The sequence below is a fragment of the Leptonychotes weddellii genome, chromosome 3 (genome assembly GCF_054177405.1).
Source record: "Leptonychotes weddellii isolate Sample4059 chromosome 3, ASM5417740v2, whole genome shotgun sequence".
In the NCBI taxonomy this organism is placed as follows: Eukaryota; Metazoa; Chordata; class Mammalia; order Carnivora; family Phocidae; genus Leptonychotes; species Leptonychotes weddellii.
The window spans coordinates 6,213,569-6,226,766 of NC_138371.1; the positions used below are offsets into that span (position 1 = coordinate 6,213,569).

The window sequence follows — 13,198 nt, forward strand, 5'->3', positions numbered from 1 at the left end:
GGCTCCTTTCCTGGCTCTGCCAGGGCCAGCTGGGGAAGGAGGGCAACTCTCTTGACCTCTTAGATCCCAGTTTCCTCCTCCAAAAAAAAAATGGGAGAAAAAATATCACAGTAGACTCCAAGCTGCATGAGAAGAGAGACTCTACGCCTCATCTGCTACTACAACCCAATATCAAGAGCACTTTCTGGTACATCATTGGTGGTCCGTCAATACTCATCAACTGAGTGAATGGATAAAGGCTGTCTTCCCAGGCAGGGCCAATGCTGTGAAGATCATACAAGATAAACCCGTCTAAATCTCTCGCTCTCTCTTTTTTTTTTGGCTCAGGTTGGGGTCTCAGGGTCATGAGACCGAGCCCTGCATCAGGCTCTGCACTTGTGTGGCATCAGCTTGAGACTCTCCCTCTGCCCCTCCCCACCATGCTCTTGCTCTCTCTCAAATAAATAAATAAATCTTTAAAAAATAAAGTGTCTGGTTAGAGAAATTGTGCCTCATCCATAAAATGGAATATTAGGCACCAATTAATTAAAATCATGTTTCAAAGACTAGATAATACACAAGAAAATGCTGGGATGGTTTGAAGTTTAAAAAGGAGGATACATGATGGCATACAAGGTAGGATCCCACTTTTGTAAATGTGTATATTATACACTCAAAAATCTATATAAAAATAAACAAAAATTAGGGGCCCCTAGGTGGCTCAGTCGTTAAGCGTCTGCCTTCGGCTCAGGTCATGATCCCGGGGTCCGGGGATCAAGCCCTGCATTGGGTTCCCTGCTCCTTGGGGAGCCTGCTTCTCCCTCTGCCTCTGCCTGCCCTTCCCCCTGCTTGTGTTCTCTCTCTCTCTGTCAAATAAATAAATAAAAATCTTTAAAAATAAATAAAAGATAAACAAAAATCATATGAAAATATGCATTGCTACACCCCCAAAACTTAGCACAGTGTATGGAACAAAATTAATTAATTTTAATTAACTTAATTTTGTTATTTTGGAGAGAGAGAGCACGTGAGGTGGGGTGGGGCAGAGGGAGAGGGAGAGAGAGAATCCCAAGCAGGCTCCACGCTCAGTGCAGAGCCCTGTGCAGGGCTCGATCTCACAACCCTGCGATCATGACCTGAGCTGAAATCAAGAGTCCGACACTTAACCAACTGAGCCACCCACGTGCCCCAGGAGAGAGAAAAAACTTTTTTTCAAGATTTATTTATTTATTCTTGGGGGGAGAAGGGCAGAGGGAGAGAGAGTCCCAAGCAGACTCAGCGCTGAACGAGGAGCCTGACTCAGGGACTCTATCCCACCACGCCGGGATCAGGATCCGAGTGGAAACTACGAGTCAGAGGCTCAACCGACTGCACCACCCAGGTTCCCCAGGGAGAGAGAATCTTGAGCAGACTCCACACTGAGTGCAGAGCCCAACATAGGGCTCAACCTCATGACCCTGAGATCACTACCCAAGCTAAGACCAAGAGTCAGATGCTTAACCATCGACCGTGCCACCCAGATGCCCAATTTTAATTAATTTTAACTAGTGTGATTACAAGTGGTATTTACTGACTCCTTTGTATTTTTCTAGGTGCACATGAATATTATTAGTTTAAAAAGGTATTATTTTAAAAATAATGGTTAGTAATACAATGAAAGGCTTTAAAATGTGGCTTAAGGGTACCTATTAACTCTATCCTGGCCAGATCACTAAGTGGGGAAATAATGGTTTCAATAGGGCCTAAAGAGCTTATAGAAATGGGCTTGACTTACCGTACAAATTTAACTTATATTTGACTCCAAGGGATCAATTGGTTAACTCTTCAAACGTACTCACTGAATATCCATACTAACTTGGGGAGGAGATGGAGAGAGATCATGGATGAGGTCCCAGAGCTCCAAGTGCTGATTATTTCTGTGGAGGGGAAAGACAAGCACACAAGCTACAAAGGCCAGAGAAGGCAAATATATTGCCCAAATGACCAAATTGAAAGTTGTGTTTAGCTAAGCTTTTTTTTTTCCAAGATTTTATTTTTTTTTACATTTTTTTTATTATATTAATCACCATACGTTACATCATTAATTTTTGATGTAGTGTTCCATGATTCATTGTTTGCATATAACACCCAGTGCTCCATTCAGTACGTGCCCTCTTTAATACCCATCACCAGGCTAACCCAGCCCCCCACCCCCCTCCCCTCCAGAACCCTCAGTTTGTTTCTCAGAATCCATAGTCTCTCATGGTTCATCTCACCCTCTGATTTCCCCCCCTTCATTTTTCCTTCCTAATATCTTTTTTTTTTTTTAACATATAATGTATTATTTGTTTCAGAGGTACAGGTCTGTGATTCAACAGTCTAAGATTTTATTTTTAAGTAATCTCTACACCCAATATGGGGCTCAAACTCATGACCCCAAAATCAAGAGTTGTACACTCTACTGACTGAGCCAGCCAGTCACCCTGTAGCTAAGTTTTTTTTTATGCAATATTTTTTTATTTCTACCATTTCTATTTAGTTCTTCTCTGAAACTACTTTTTTAAAAAATTCTTTTCCTCAGCCCTAAAAACAAATGAGCTATCAAGCCATGAAAAGACTTGTAGCACATTACTAAGTGAAAGGAACCAATCTGAAAAGGCTCCATACTGTATGATTCCAACTCTATGACATTCTGGTAAAGGCAGAACAATGGAAACAGTACAAAGATCAGTGGTTGCCAAGGGTTATAGAGGTGGGGTGAGGGAGTAGGGAAAACACAAATGATTTTTAGTACAGTGAAAATACTCTGTAATGCACCATAATAATGGATATATATCACTATATCTTCATCTAAACCCACCAGGAGTGAACCCCAATGTAAATTATGGACTTCGGATAATAATGATGTGTCAATGTAGATTCATTTATTGTAACAAGCATACCACCCTGGTGGGGGATGTTGATAGTGGGGGAGGCTGTGCATGGGTTGGGGCAGGGGGTAAATGAGAAACCTCTGTATCTTCCTCTCAGTTTTGCTATGAATCTAAAACTGCTCTAAAAAATAAAGTCTTAATTTTAAAAATTAATTTCTTATTCTTGTTTCATATATTTTGCTACTTTACCTCTTGAAGCACTTGAAACAGACTTATTTTTTTTTTAAGATTTTATTTATTTATTTGACAGAGACACAGCGAGAGAGGGAACACAAGCAGGGGGAGTGGGAGAGGGAGAAGCAGGCTTCCGCGGAGCAGGGAGCCCGATGCGGGGCTCGATCCCAGGACCCTGAGATCATGACCTGAGCCGAAGGCAGATGCTTAACGACTGAGCACCCAGGTGCCCCGAAACAGACTTATTTTTTAAATGTGTCTTTTTGTATTATTCTATTGTTTCTATCTCCTCATATGTCAACCCTCCCATTTTCGTGGAATGCTTTTCTTCATATTGGACTTACTCAAATGTTTTGATTTGTTATACTAATGTTTTAATAATTTATATCCTTCATATTGGTCTTCCCCAAATGTTTTATAATTTTTGTGTGTGAGCTCATCCTCATTGGGAATAATCTTTAGGGTGTGGTGATGGAGGTGCCCCCAATAGTGCCCCAGATGGTGGACAGCTCCCCATAGTCCTTTCTACCTCAATCTTAATGGTTCACAGTTTCTCAACTTTTTCCCTCAACTTCTATCTTAGAGTTTCTGTGCTTCATGAGCAGCAAAACTTTGGACCCCATATACAAACCCAGCTTGTTCTCTATTTTCTTATTGGTGATTCTCTTTCTACTTATGGCCTGGGACAATTGCTTTATTATTTGCCATAATTCCTCTCCAAACTTCCTGCTGTGTTCAGGTCCAAAGTTTTTATTCTTGTTCCCCCATAGCTGTGAACTTAAAACAAACATATCTTCTGGCCACATGTGTATAATCCCTAATAAACTAGCTTACCGGGGTAGATATAAAATTATGGCACCCTAGAGATTTACCTGTCTTACTTTTGAGATCAAATATATATTTACGTTACATATATCATCTGATATATGTAATATATATATACTTTTTTCAGCATTTCTGTGTGTTCAGGAAATTTCACGTGCCCTTAGGCAAGCTACTGAATCTCTATATACCTGGCTCTCTCATCGTAAGACCATAGTGATGATTAAACAAGCTAATTTGTGTAAAGTGCTTAGAACTGAGCCTGGCCCAGATGTGGCCAATAGATATCATGGTAATTATTCATGCTTCTGATCAGTCCTTTTTCTTGATCAGGCCTTTATATATTTCAAATGTTTGTTTGGGTGCCTGGTGGCTCACGCAGTTAAGGGTCTGACTCTTGATCTCAGCTCAGGTTTTGATCTCAGGGTCATGAGTTCAAGCCCCACATTGGGCTCCATGCTGGGCATGAAGCCTACTTAAAACAAAAATCAAATGTATTTTTAAAATAACAATTATAATTTTTTTAAATTTAAAACATTGGAATTCTTCTCCTCTCCCCACTCCCAACAGCAAGCTCAACAAAGGAAGTTATTAGATAATCTTAAAAGAAATTCTCTTGTAAGGAATTAAACTTACTACACTTCAATGGTCAATTCCTGCCAATGCACATTTATAATCATCACTTTAAAATGTTTGTTTTGGGTGCCTGGGTGGCTCAGTTGGTTAAGCGACTGCCTTCGGCTCAGGTCATGATCCTGGAGTCCCTGGATTGAGTCCCGCATCGGGCTCCCTGCTCGGCAGGGAGTCTGCTTTGCCCTCTGACCCTATCCCCTCTCATGTGTTCTCTCTCATCCTCTCTCTCTCAAATAAATAAATAAAATCTTTTAAAAAAAAATAAATAAAAAAAAATAAAATGTTTGTTTTATGATTATTAAGTCTGTTAATGAGCTATCAAAAATTATCACCCAGAAAACATCACAAAAGCTTCTGGTCAAGGACATCCCAGGTCTTGAAAGGGATTTCTCTGTGTCTTAATCCATTTGGGCTCCTATAACAAAATATCATAGGCTGGGAGGCTTATAAACAACGGAAATCTATTTCTCACAGTTGGGGAGGCTGGGAAGTTCAAGATCAAGGTGCTGGCAGATTCACTGTCTGGTGAGAGCCCTCTACGGTTCATAGACAGCCATTGTGGAAGGGCAAGGGAGGTCTCCGGGGTGTCTTTCGTTAAGACTCTATAAGTCCCTCATAGGCAGAATACTCATGACCTAATCACCTTCCACAGACCCCAGCTCCTAAGACCATCACTTTAGGGGTTAGTTTCCAACATATGAATCTTGGGGACACAAACATTCAGTTCATGGCCATCAGTATCATCCCAGAATATTCTTACAGCAGAGCAGTAGATGGTCATTAAAGAGTGCAGGTCTCCAATGTGTGCAGAATTGGAAAACCATCAAGACAACATAGAACAGTGTATATAAGCTGTGGCCCCACCTGAGGAAAATACACGGGTGTGTGTTGGTGGGGGGCGTGTGTGCGTGCATGTGTGTGTGAGACAGAGCGAGATTGAGAGAGAGAGAGAGGTTAGGTACAGAGGGAACATTTCTAGACCAATACTCACGAAACTGTTCGCGGAGGTTATGTAAAATGTTTTTGAGCAAGAAAGTGACAAGATCAGGGCTGTGAGCAGACTCACATGGCATACTGAGTGGGATGGAGTGGGAAGGACTGGAAGCAATTGAGCCAGGAGACCTGTTTAGAGGCCGTTGCTCTAGTCAGGCTAAGAACTGCCGGAGGGCTATTCCAAAGCAGTGAGATGGAGTGGAGGGGAAAAAAAGAAATTAGATTCACCTTCGAGATGCTCCCAGCGGCACCCCAGGGCCTAGCACGGTATCTACACCTACTAGGTGCTCACCAAAGATATGAAATAAATGGTCTCCCATATGAAAGATTTGACCATTCCTCTCCCAAGACATCCACTAGCCACCTTAAGATGTAAATCCCACAGACCCCATCAACTCTCTTCACTCAGCCCTGGTCTCTGGGGAGCAGGGTCAGGAGATGGGGTCCATAGGCAGGTAAGGCTACAGCCCACGTTTCCCTTGTTTTCCTCTGGCCCTGCCCATCCGGGAGGGGGGAATCTGTTCCTGCTCAGCCCCTGCTCTCACTCCACCAGGCACCTCTCCAACAGTCTGCTTTACCGCAGGCAGGGCTCTGAGCTGGGCGCCGTGAGTCTACGTGGCAGGAGAAGCGTCTCCAAAAAGCTTCGGGCCCACTTCCCTTGGGAACTAAGGGAAGACAAGAAAACTGCTAATGAGGAAGGGGGAAAGCATGCCAAGAAAATCAGATATAACCCTACACACACACACTCATGCACACACATGCACACGTGCCCCAGCTACCATAACACTTTGCACTTAGGACTTGCTTAAAATACGGGTTTTAAATGAGTGCAACAACGAAAGGAGAGTGAGCGGAAGAGAAGGAGTTGCAGAAGTGTAGCAGTTGAAGGGAAGATGCTCCTGAAGAACAGGTCTTTGGCAGACCCTCCCTGCAACACCGGTATCTATGGAAGCTCAACGGGGAGCCTTTGGTGGTGGGGGACGAGGAGGGCGAGTGGGAATAACTATATTTATTCTGGTATCTTCTGAGCCTAATGTGGGGTCTGGCTTATAATATCCTGCTCAAATGTTTGTTAAATAAATGAAGGGATGTTTGGATGGATGGATGGTTGGATGGATGGTTGGATGGATGGATGGATGGATGGATGGATGACAGATGGATAAGAGACTACTTCTACCTGGCTTTTAGAGGCAAAACTGAAACGAGTGTTTTGTGGCCATCGGGTGGCTGCGGTAGACAGCTCTTCAAAGATGGCTCTCAGCAATCCCTACCTCCTGGCATTCGTGCCTTTGTGTAATCCCCTACCTTTGAGTGTAGGCTGTACCTGATGACTTTCTCCTAGCAAGTAGTGGGCAGCAAAAGTGATGGGCTGTTACTTCTGTGAGTAGACTACAAAAGACAGTGACTTCCATCTTCCTGGTGACGAGGTGTCACAGTAGAGAGGCCCATGAGATGGCCTCAGGCCAACAGTCAGTGAGGGGCTGAGGCCCTCAGTCCAACAGCCCATAAGGAACTGAATGCTGCCAACAATCTCATAAGCCTGGAAGGAGACCTGGATTACAGCCCGTGTGAGACCCTGAGTAGAGCACCCATCTAAGCTGTGCCCCAATTCCTGACCCACAGAAACTGTGAGATGACAAATGTGTGCTGTTTCAAGCTACCATGTCTGGGGTTAATTTGTGGCCGGCAAGAGAGAGCCAATACAATGGCCGATTTGAGTTTATAAAAATGAACATTCTGGCAATTAAGCTTGGCAAACGATGGTAGTGGTTAAGAACCCAGCTTCTAATACCAATTGGGCTAGTTTGAATCCTGGGTCCCCAACTTACTAGCTATGTGAACTTGGGCAGGACGATCAACTTCTCTAAGCCTCTGTTCCCGTATTCGTAAAATGGGTATAATTCTCTGCTCACAGAAATCACACAAGGATTACATAAAGTGCTTAAATAAAGTACTTAGTCTGGTACCTGTCGCCCAATAGAAGGTAGCTGTTAGCAATAATAATAATCATAGTAATGGGGCAAGCACCCTCACAAAGCAGCGGGTGTCCCACAGCTGGAGGGGACCAAGCTGAGGCATGATGGCAAGGTGCAAGAAGTGCATGGAACCCTAGAGGACTCCAAGCCCGTTCCCAAGCCTCAGAGTCAAGTGCTGTGTGGCTGCCTGGCCAGTGCTGAGGGGTGAGGGGTCGGGTGTGCCAAGGGACCATCGGTGTTACCTTGCCCCGGGGTTTGGTAATAGCTATTCCCCGCCTTGACCATGGGTGGCTCCTCCACTCCTGCATGGCCTCTGGGTCAGGTGCGTGCAACCTCCACCCTGGCTGGGCCCACAGGGCCCAGGAAGGTAAACACCCAGGCAGGAAGTGATTGTCATGGGCATGGGGCCAGCTCTGGGCCGAGACGGGTCTAAAGGTCAGGAATGCTTCCCCGGGAGCCTTTTCTAGGAGAGGACAAAGCGCTTGGCTGCAGGCTCTCTGGGACAGGGTGGAGGGCGTGCAGATCTTGCTGGGGACACGGCGACCTGCTCAGGGGGGCCCCGGACAGGACAGAGGACAGGAGAAGAAGCATCGTCCAGGGGGGCCCCACCCCCCAGGAGCACCTCACTGGCAGGTGAGCAAACAGTTTTGGTATTCTTAATGAAACAAGATGAAATAAGAGAGGGAATGGGGGTTGCGGCCGGATTGGAAAGACCCCAGGCAGGTGTGTGACGGAGAAGGGTCTCCAAAAATTGAGACCATGCATCCACTCGTTGAGAAAGAGCCCCAAGAGAGAATTTCACTGTGGAGACCTGAGTCTAGTCTTGGCTTCACCATTCCCTGCCAGGACTCAGTTTGCCCATCTGTGAAGTGGGGTAATGATCCCTTCCAGGCCCCCCTCCTGTCAAAGCTATGGGGACCAGTGAGATAACACACAGGACTGGCTACATCATTGGCAGGGCCCCGTGCAAACTGAACATGTGAGGCCCTTTGTTCGAAATTGGTTGAAAATTTCAAGAATGAAGCATTTTAAAAGTATTAAGAATGGCAACAGCAGAGCGTTAAACCAAGTGAGGGGCCCTTCTGAGCGCGGAGTCCTGTGTGCCCATGGCTCCAGCCGTAATAAAAACCGTATATATGTAAACTGTAAAGTGCCAAACAAACCATGATTACTATGTGCCACGGCTCAAACCTCGGGGTCAGGAAGCACACCGGAGGACCGGACGTCTCAGCCCTGGAGTGACAGCCCCCCCACAGTGCTGCCCCCTCCTACTGCCCCTGTGCCTCAGGGTCCCATCTCAAAAGGACAAAAGGCCCGGCCCCTCTGAACCTTCCAGACGCACACACCTGCCTGGCATCAAGCCAAAGCATGGTGTGACTCACATGTCGCGGGACGTGCTGCTCTCGGAGGTGGTGGGTGGGCTCTTCTTTTCTCTCTTGATTTAAAATCTGGGATGTTTGCATAGTCACTGGCAAAGCAGAAGTAGACTTGGGGCTCCCGGATTTGTGACCGTTCTGCCGTGTTCTGCCGATGACCCACCCGGTTTTGCCTTTTGGAACAATGCTCAGGTTAAGGCAGGAAGACCGTTGATGGGAATGGCCCAAGCCCCTGTCACACCTCTGTCCTCCCCTCCCCTCTCCGTGTGCCACTCCGACTTTCTCTTCCGTGTTCAGTGCTGCCTGTTCTCTGGTGCTCTTGGCATCGCACAGCCCGGCAGTGGTAGGAACCAGCGTCTCTGGGGGTGTCTTAAGCTTTCTGGGAAATCAGACAACAGACCATCTCCCCAACCCCACTCTCAACCCCACCCCTTCCTGGAGTCCAAAGTGTTGTGTCTGGCAAAGCCCTCCCTTACAGAGGACCCCCACGGGAGAGGCAGGGTGACAGCAAGGTGGTGGGAGTCAGGGGCCACACCTTTCTCCCCGTGGCCAGAGACGGAGGAAGACAATTGCTTAAAGAACTCTCCCTTGCCTGTGGGAGGCCTCTCTGGCCTCAGCGGGGCAGCCCAGGGCGCTTCCACCAGTGGACAGACCAGCCCAGAGGCTCAGAGGAGGCGAGTTCTAACAGCCCACGCGAGCCTGCCAGCCCGACACCAAACATCGCCTACCTCAGGGCCCTTTCTCCAGCTCCACGAGCGCGTTGCCTCCCCAAGTAAGGATACTCCCCAGCACCACCACAGAATGGCACAATTCCTTCCTGTATTCCTTCATCAAATAATTGTGAGCAGCTTGGGCAAGTGAGGCTTGGCAGAAGGTCTGGGGGGCACAGATGGGACCACGGTGGCAGAGGAGAACAAGAATCCCAAGGCCGGGTTAGGGGCCCTCCCTCCATGAGGGGGGCACAGAATCCCCTCCTCCCTCCAAGGATGGTTACGGACTGTGGGACCTAGAGGCACTTCGGCGGGTTGAGCCATGGGGTTATAGCTCTGAGCCTCCCGGCCGTTGTTTTCCAGAGCTCCCCCTGGCGTCTCAGGGAGCTGCTGGGGCAGAGCAGCCTGGACCTCAGGAGGAATTACTTTTCTCATCACCTTGGGTTCACCTTCCCCCACTTTTGGAGCTGTGGTCTTCTGGACATAGAGGAAATGCCCACAGGAAGATGGCAGCCTGCACCCCTCTCCCTGGTTGGTAGCAGTCCTTGAGTGTCCCTGGGAGACCCCACTGGGTCAGGGCAAAGCACTATAGAGGGGGCGTCCGCCTGGAATGTTCCTTAGTGGGTTTCTTTGGGAGAAGAGCTCAGGTGGCTAATTAAGAACCTGGGTGTCTGGGAACCTGAATCAGGCCATCTCTCAATCTTTCTACCTCCACTGGCCTTGCCTTAGGGATGGGGAAAAAAATCACGTGTTCAAATGAAGGTTGGGGCGATTATCAAAGGGGTATCAGGGAGGCCTGCATGAAGGAAGTGGCCTTTGAGCTGAGCATCATTAAACAATCTTACATCACTTCTTAATTGTTTACAAGAGGAGAAGAACTAATGGGTATGGTTTTATGTGTTATAAAGTAAGGCTCTCTAACTTGAAAATAAGGTAATATTTTCATGCTTACCCTATTTGAATGATCCAAGTCCTTCAAAGAGCACACTTTCACAGAGAGCATATTTGCAGGCGGAGTGGGAACCCTGCAGGGCATGGGGATGGAAGAGGCAGAGACGTGAACCATGAGGTGAAGCATGAGGCCCGTATAAAGGCTGCTGATGGGATGGGTTTGCTGGAGCAGAGGAAGGGAGAGGGAGGTGGCCTGCAACCCACGATGCCTGGACCCCAAAGCCTCCTGGAGATCCCAGCGGGGGTCTGTATGGTCAACCCACTCCACGGGGAACTCACCCCGCACTCCTGTACTCCAGCAGTAGCTGGCTTTGCCTCGGTCACCTTCACTTTTGCCTGGAGGCTCATGCACCAGCACCAGCGTCTCCCATGGCTAGAAGCTCCGCCCATTTATTATCCGGATCTTTGATGAGTTTAAAAATGGGGCGCTGATTCATTATTATTTAATGAGTATGTTTCCTCCAGAGAGAACAGGCTCTCCAGAGAACAAGCAGCTTGGATAATGCCTTCAAAGGCTCAGAAACGCTTGGGAGCCTCTGGGGTAGCGACCAGCTGGGAGAAGGGAGGAAGGCAAGCCGGTCTGAGGACGTTGAGCTCCAGGTCCTATCTGGAAGTGGCTCCCTGGGGTTGACCCGGGAAGCATTGCTCAATCCTGAGTCAAGTTTATATGACCTCCTTGTGTCGGGGTTTCAATCCATCACGACACTGAGCTCCTGGCATGCTGACTCCTTCTCACCTTGTCCAGCCAATCAGTATTTGCTGCACGCCTGCCCAGGGCAGTGGTAAGATGTGATGAGATGGACAACCTACCCCCCCACCGCCCCTTTCCCAAGGCCCCTCAGCTCACTCCACCCCCCATACTGCTGTCCAAATAGGTAGGTTAGGAAAACCCAATTTCTCTCTCATAGCTGATTCACTCGGCATCCCTGAGCCCAAACAAATTCCCATTAAATCCCACTAATGGGACAAAAAAACTTCCAGGTATTTTAACTTCATTAAACCCTGATGTAATGAGCTAAAATCCACTCATGAAAGTGAGTATATCTATAAAGATATTTTTTTTTCTCTCATCTGAGTGATAAAAACGTTCCTTGGTGGATTCCTGAATGCTGGAGGAAAGCCTTCTTTTCTCTAAGTTCCTTTTTAGGAAGTTAGCTTTGAACTTTAAAACGATTGTAAGGTTTTCTGTTTCCGGAGTAAAAAAGCATTTGGCACAGGGACAATTTTTCCTGGTGCCTGAGATATCAGAGCCGGTCTCTGGAACATGCTTTCCACGGGTTTATGGCCTCTTTGGAACCTGTTCAGAGTCAAGATCAAAGTCACTGGCAGTCGGTGAACTTGGGTTCCAAGTCAAGGGTGAGACATGGAGAGATTCTAGCTCGGGGTCACGATGAAGCCATCATGATGTTCAATCTAAGATAAACAGACCCACCTAGGCTATGTTTGGGAAAATATCATTATGGTTGATTTGTGTATTCATTGGAGAAATATCACAGAAATTGTCAAAATTAAGGAGCACGGGTAGATGTGCACACATCTAACCTCGGGCCCCAGGCTCAGTCACTGTCTACTTTTTCTCTCTCTCTGAATTGTCTATGATTTCTAAGGCTGTTTTCTCAGGAAAGGCTGTTTGCTTTAAGTCAGAATGTCCTAAATTCAAGGTGGTCCTCACCCCTAGTTTAGAAATCATGCTCTCTGCCAGGGCCAGGCTGCCTCTACCACGGGCTGGCTGTGTGACCTGAGCTGAGTCAGTTAACCTTTCTGAACCTCTATGTCCTCCATTGTACAAATGGGGTAAATGGCACAAGGACAGTAACAATCATTGGGATTGCCCTGGGTGTTCCATGAGATGAAGAATATAAAGGGCTTGGCTTTCACTGTTATTATTCCAGTAGGCCTAGAGGATAAAAAATAGATCCTCTTTTCCAGGATAAACATTGACCTTAAGTAGTAGAGAATTTATCAGCTCACATTGAAAATGAGCACTAAGCATGAAAGTGTACATAGAACCCTCAAGTGTAAAGCGAACTGGCTTCCGCTGACCGGTTCATGCAACCTGCTCCAGGCGCTCTGAGCCTGGCCAGCTTTGCGAAACTCCTTTCCCTGCATGGTGCCATTCAGGTCTGCCAGTCGTCAGCTGGGGAGCACACGCCCAAGGTGTCTGCACATTGGACCCGACGATTATTTCCCTCCAGTGAATATTTCTTGGTACGTGAAGGCGTTTTTTTTTTCCTGGCAAAACCACAGGGCTCCAGTTTTTAAAAATGAGTCTGATCACTGCTGGCATGGAAAGAATTTGAGGAAATCAATGATGGCTGAACCTCCTAGATATAGGGCTCCATCTGTAAGGAGAGTGTAGTAGCTTCTCGTTGCTGCTGTAACATACGAGCACGTACTTAAGTGACTTCAAACAGCACAGATGCATCATCTTCCAGTTCTGGAAGACAAGAGTCTAAAATGGGTCTCCCTGCACTAAAACCAAGGTGTTAGCTGGGCCACTTTTCTTCTGGAGCCTCCAGGGGAAAACGTTTCCTTGTCTTTTCCAACTTCCAGAGGCCACCCACATTCCTTGCCTCGTGGCCTCCTCTTCCATCTTCAAAGCCAGCAACGGTAGCACCTGCAAATCTCTCTGACCCTCCTGCCTCCCTCTTATAAGGACCCTGGTGATTACA

At 47.0% G+C, this 13,198-nt stretch overlaps 1 protein-coding gene across 1 annotated transcript in view; it reads left to right on the forward strand.

The window, feature by feature from the left end:
• The first annotated feature begins 7,975 nt into the window (after window positions 1–7,975).
• The window catches only part of NGEF (neuronal guanine nucleotide exchange factor), a 94,690-nt gene continuing 89,467 nt past the window's right edge, over window positions 7,976–13,198 (forward strand). Inside the window, exon 1 of the mRNA XM_081813375.1 lies at window positions 7,976–8,122. The gene's annotated coding sequence lies outside the window, so the exon portion shown is untranslated. The remainder of the gene's footprint in view (window positions 8,123–13,198) is intronic.